Source organism: Ananas comosus, linkage group 5, assembly GCF_001540865.1.
Source record: "Ananas comosus cultivar F153 linkage group 5, ASM154086v1, whole genome shotgun sequence".
Lineage (NCBI taxonomy): Eukaryota > Viridiplantae > Streptophyta > Magnoliopsida > Poales > Bromeliaceae > Ananas > Ananas comosus.
Window position 1 is genome coordinate 6,189,374 of NC_033625.1, and position 6,541 is coordinate 6,195,914.

The following is a 6,541-nucleotide window of genomic DNA, read 5'->3' on the forward strand; positions in this document are numbered from 1 at the left end:
TAGCTCAAATATATATATATATATATATATATATATATATATATATAGAGAGAGAGAGAGAGAGAGAGAGAGAGAGAGAGAGAGAACTAGGCTGGAATACTATCAATAGCACCAAGCTATTGGTGCTATTGATTTTTTAGCTCTTGGATTAAGAAATGGGTGGTTAATTAGGATGATGTGGGCCCCCTAAGGTTGAGTGAGTGGTTGGTTGAATAGTATAATCTAACGGATAAAAATAATCAAAGTGTTAAATCTAATGGTGGAAAACTCGATAGCACCAAATTCTTGGTGCTATTGATAGTACCCCAGCCGCAATATATATATATATATATATATATATATATATATATATATATTAAAAGGTTAATTGCACCATTAATTCATCACCAATTTTTAGTTGGTTTTCAAATTGCAGCATGCACATATAAGAATGGATGGATGCCGGAGAAGGTGGGGATGCATGGCTAGCCCAGAAGAGCATCTAATTTATATTGCCGATGCTGCTGCCAGCAGATCTGGATCTGGTGAAAGCGTCGGCACCAGATCCGATGAGGAGGNTAATATTTTAAAATATATTATATTAAATCTAAATTCTTAAAATGCAAATTCAAATATAACATCAAATATATATATATATATATATATATATATATATTTGATGTTATATTTGAATTTGCATTTTAAGAATTTAGATTTGATATAATATATTTTAAAATATTAAAAAGAGAAATAATTGTTTCATGTTTGGATTTTCAGGTTCACGTTTCGGATTTTTGGTCAGGTTCATATTTGGATATGAATTTTTAAAATCCGTCGGATTAGGATTTGGGTGCGGGTTCGGGTTTGATTTTTTAAAAATCTGTCCCGAATCTTATATATATATATATATATATATATATATATATATAATTTATTTTACATTATATTATAAGGCTAAATTACATAAAACCTTCTGTCAAAATCCGATTTTTCACTTTCTCCCCCTATAATTTAAAAACCTACACTTTGCCTCCTTATAAAATTAAAAAAGTTCACAGGAAGGGTACGGTGTGTAAAATGACCATTTTGCCTCTCATCATTTTCGTTTCCTCCATCATCTTCCTCAACCGCCGTCTCGATCGGCCGCGATTCACATCTCGATCGACCGCGATTTCTCTTCAATTTCTTCTCCACCTGCTCCCCTTCTCCTTCTGCACCCTCGCCGCCCCTCGATTTCGGCGATAGTAGGGAGGAAATCGAGGTGGGCGTTGGTGGAGAGGTAGGCAAGGGCAACGAGGGCGAAGGCGAGGCGGCGGAGGAGGGCGAAGGCAATGTGGGCGAGGGCGAGGCAGTGGAGGAGGGCAAGGCGGCGAGCCGGAGGGAGGCGAAGCAACAGGGAAGAGGGCAGAGGGTATTTTTGGTATAAAAAAATAGTTTATAATAGAACTCTAACGGTAGGGGGTGAAGTGCACATTTTTTATTTTACAAGGGGACAAAGTGTAGGTTTTTAAATGACAGGGGGAAGTGAAAAATCGAATTTTGACAGGGGGAATTTCTGTAATTTAGCCTATATATATATATATATATATATATATATATATATATATATATATATATATATATATATAATGTAAAATAAATTCGGGTTCCAGTCAGGTTCGGGTTTGGGTCAGATACAGTCAAAATCTATATCTGAATCCATATATATCTGTCAAGTTTTTATTTTTGATATTCATATTCGGAACCATATTTGTTTAGTATCGAATAAATTCGTTCCGTTTGGATCGGATTCGAATAAAACTTCGGATATATTTATCCATTGGCATCCCTTCATGTGGTCTTGCAAGCCTTTAAGCTAAGAAATTGATGGGATTTGGAGAGAGAGAGAGAGAGAGAGAGAGAGAGAGAGAGAGAGAGAGAGAGAGAGAGGAGGTGGTTGTTGCTTTCCTTTCACTACAAATGTCCCCACCTGGCTTGTTCAATCCCCAAATCTAGCTTCATTAATTTTACTCTTCATCTACCACCATCCCTATCCTCTAGAACCCCTCGTGTATTTGTCTAATGCTTCATATATATCTTTGCTAGTTGATCTAGAGAGACAAGGCATTGATCCAGGTGCCAATTAAATGTTGTGCATCATGATCATTTTATTCTATATATAAATCACTACAATAAAAATAGTGTATAATGACACTTTTAAATATCGATACAGGTCAAAAAAAGTACTGTTGGCTAAATTACCAACACTTTTTAAAAGTGTTTGCTATATGTGGGGTCGTTATACATAGGGCCACCTTAATGTTTGGCACCCACTCCTCCAGCGACCTATGGCGAAGGGACACGTGACAATCATAGCACTCTACGGTCTCTGCAAAATTCTCGCTGCCAAACTCTTGCGCCGGAACTCTATCTTGTCGGCTACGGTGGCAGGAGAGGAAAAGAGGATATGTTGATCAATTTTTCTTTTTCTTTTTTTCTTTTCTATTTGTAATACGGTCGAGTGGACTGGGTGGAGTTGGTTGAGTAGAGAAACTTTTTGTTTTTATTTGAATTGGACTTTATATTTAGACTTTACTAAATTTTTTTTAAAAAAAATTGGTATAAATGGGATATTAATCCAAAAGTGTCTCTAAAATATATCCCTATAATCTAATTCTGTTGTAGCATTGCAAGGAATAGTAAATGATGTGGTAAGCATGATCAAGAGTTCCCAAACTCCTATCTCACACTGGTTGGACAATTTATTGCCTGCACCTGGTACATGTATTAGTATATCTCATGCGGTGCAACTCTAAATACGTATCAAAAAGACCGCAATATCGATCAGAATCCAATTCATTAACATTACAAAGTTGCATATTAATTAAAGATTACAAAATTATTTTGGATACTTAACTTTTACGAGTCAAGAAGTGCACTTTGTTGTTCTGTTAACTGTTTAATGTATAGATAATAATTTTTGAAGTGCATGTTTTCATATGTAGGACATTAATTCTCCAGATGATATAGATTATTAGATTTAACTTTCAAATATTAGTTATTGAGTATTAGATACGATACATAAGATATACAGGTAGAGTGAAGTGCAATCGATAATTTCTCAATGAACCTGTGCTATATATATATGCAGGTTCAGCGAGCCAAATAAGGAACAAAAATGGCTTCGGGAGGGCTTCCCAAATTATCATTTTTTTTTAAGGAACATAGCCCGAGAGCAAAAATTTACTTAAATAAAATAGATGATACAGAAATAAGTTCTCCAAGGAGGACCACCCAATATATTTTTTACTAGACAAATCCCAATTAGCTAGTTGATTAGCTTGTATAGCAATTTTGAAGAAACGAAAGTTTCATCCAAAAGAGAAAACGTGGCATGTATCGACGAAGGACTGAAGCGTTTTGAGCCTTATTCTAGCGTCCCAGGTGAACGACTCGGATTAAAATACGCTAGTTGATCAGTTTGAGAATGTAGGATCTATCACTACATAGATATCGGATTCGGCATCTCGAGACATTTGGTAACGTACGTAGTTGAAGTTCTTCCTCCCTCAACTATTAGCTGGTGCAAAATTTTTTTGATTCCCATTAACTAAAAAGCTATAACATGGGCCAAAAAATTATTAACAAAAAAGGTTCAATTTATTTGGATAAATTACTAATCATATCTAATCATTTTATTTTAGCAAATAAAGTTGCAATATTTATACAAAAAATCCAAAAAGAGTTGCCTCTACCCTAGGATGGAAAATATTTTATTTTTTGAGCTAACATCTAATTTTTGTACAAGGGCTATTATTTTGAGTTAACAGATATGACATATATTTTCTAATAGTGAAAGAAAAGTAAACTTCAACTATCGTACCATATAACATCGAGATGTACAATCCGAAGCCTAAGTGCCAACAAATCTACATTCTTAAATGAATAATTTGGGATACAAATCCTTCTCAAACAATTTTTGTTTCTGAATAGACTCGCCGAATTAGCTTATGCCATTGACAGGGGTGCCTAGAGCTTGCTGTGTGACCCCCCATCAACTGGGGTTCTTTCTCAATTGCTTGGATGCAAACCCAAAAAATAAAATAAAAAAGGTCATGTAAAGAGGGAAGCATCAGATAGATGTGATCTTCCATCAATAATAAGGAAATGGATTGGTGGTGATCGATATATTAGCAGACAATCTCTTGTGATGGTACACACTCTCCTACACACCCTATAACATTGGCCAAAATATAATAGGTTTAGGCTTTGTTTGGGATTGCAGGGATATTGCATTACGTGCGGTGAGAAAGGACAATGGAAAAATACCTGTTTGTTTTCGTATGTAATTGTGTTTCGCATATTGTGGTTAGTTGGTTACGATATATTTTCTACGGTTCCACCGGAGAACGCAAAAGTATATCCCTATATGCTTTCTCAACTCCATTTTATCTAATAGCGTTAGATACACCTCAATACCAAACTAAGCCTTAGGTAGTTAAATTTGGTGAGACAAATTAAAAGTTACATAGGGGGTGTTTGGCCCTACTTCCGAAAAGTGATTTTGGGTCAAGTAAAGTGTTTGACAACAAGTATTAAAAAATCTAATTCTACCCTTCAAAATANGAAATCAAAAATTAAAATTTAAATTTAATTCTAATTTTTAAATTTTAAATTCATATTTAAATTTTTAAATTTTAACTTTTTAAATTTAAAATTTAAAATTTAGATTTTAAATTTTAACTTTTAAATTTTAAATATCAAAATTTAAATTTTAAAATTCAAAATGTGAAATTTCAAATTTAAGATAAAAATTTAAATTTGATATTTTAGATTTTAAAATTTTAAAATTTAAAATTTAAAATTTAAAATTTAAAATTTAAAGGTTTAAAATTTAAAATTACAAGTTTTAATCGTCAAATTACAAATTTTTAATTTTTAAATTTTAATTTTTAAATTTAGATTTTAGATTTTAGATTTTAGATTTTAAATTTTAAATTTTAGGTTTTAAATTTTAAATTTAGATTTTAAATTTGAACTCAAAATTTTAATTTAGATTTTACATTTTAAATTTTAAATTTTCAAATTAATTTTTAAAATTAAAATATCAAATTTTAAATTTTGTACAAATTTAAAATTTAAAAATTTTAATTTGAATTCAAATTTTAATTTTTTTTGCCAAATTGCTTTATAAAATCACTTTAAAAAAATTTCTTTTATCTATACTCAGCTAAACGCTCTACAGATTTTAATCAAAATCAATTATCCAAACCAAAATCAATTATGCAAAAATCACTTTTCTAGAATTTAAGCCAAACGGGCCCATAATTATTTTTCCAAATGCAAATTATAACTACAAATGTGTTCATGTAATTAATTCTTGGTTATCCCAAGATTACTCATCTAAAAAAAAATTTAGTAATGAAACTGTTGATAATTGCTTCACAATTAGACTCTCATGGGCACCAACGATCGATCGTTCTTATTTTAATCTTATCAATTTTCACTAACTTTCCATCTGTTATTGTCTCTAAAAACAAATTAATTAGGTATCACTAATTCTTAGTTACTCGTCGATATAATCAAGGTACTTATCAGTCAATCACAAGATGTAGGAGCAAGATTGAAACAAAAAAATAGTGCAAGTAATTAATTTATAATTAATTTTCATTTAGTTGTTTCCCTTTGTTAAGCATAAATTAAACTCCTTTTGTTGAATTATATGTATATAGTTCATCGATCTTTGTTAAATAAAACTACTTTATGCTGCATAAATTCCTCACTTATAATAATAATTTATCATTTAGATGATGTTATCATCCTTAATAATGATAATGCACGTAAAACAAAATGCATGTGCTTATCACTAGTGATATACATTTGTCACGTATAATTAGTTAATTAGTGACAAATGAGCGCAGATTCATGTATATTAATAATTGTTTTCATCAACATTTGGAAGCTATGCTCATGACCAGTATATCTTATTATTATTATATTTAAGCCTTGACCCCTAGTTATATGTGGACCCTTGTAAATAATAATAATAATAATAATAATAATAATAATAATAATTAGAATAAATGTAGATCTACTAAGAACATTCCATATGCATAATAATTAACAAAGGATCATATATGGAGAGAGAAGGGGGGAATAATTCCAAGAATAAGTTGTAATATTTAATTTTATTTTATTTTTTTGAGAGAAATATAAAAATAAACTCAACTAGAAATATAAAACAACTAGACTTTCAATTTAGGATTTCGGGTATCAACCATCAAGCCCTTAGGCTTCGTTTGGTTCGGATATAAGTAAAAACTGCTTATTCTGGGAATAGGTATAAGTTCAGATATAAGCGAGAATTAGAATAATTTTATATTTGGATAAAAATTAGATTGTTTCCGGAAAAAAGAAAAATAGCGTTTGGATAGATAAGATGGAATAAGAAAAATAGTGGATAGTTATAAATAGAAAATAATGATATTATTCCTCTCATTATATTTGAATTTAAATTTTTAAATTTTACATTTATAATTTTAAATTTTAACTTTTAACTTTTAAATTTTAAAAATTGAAATTA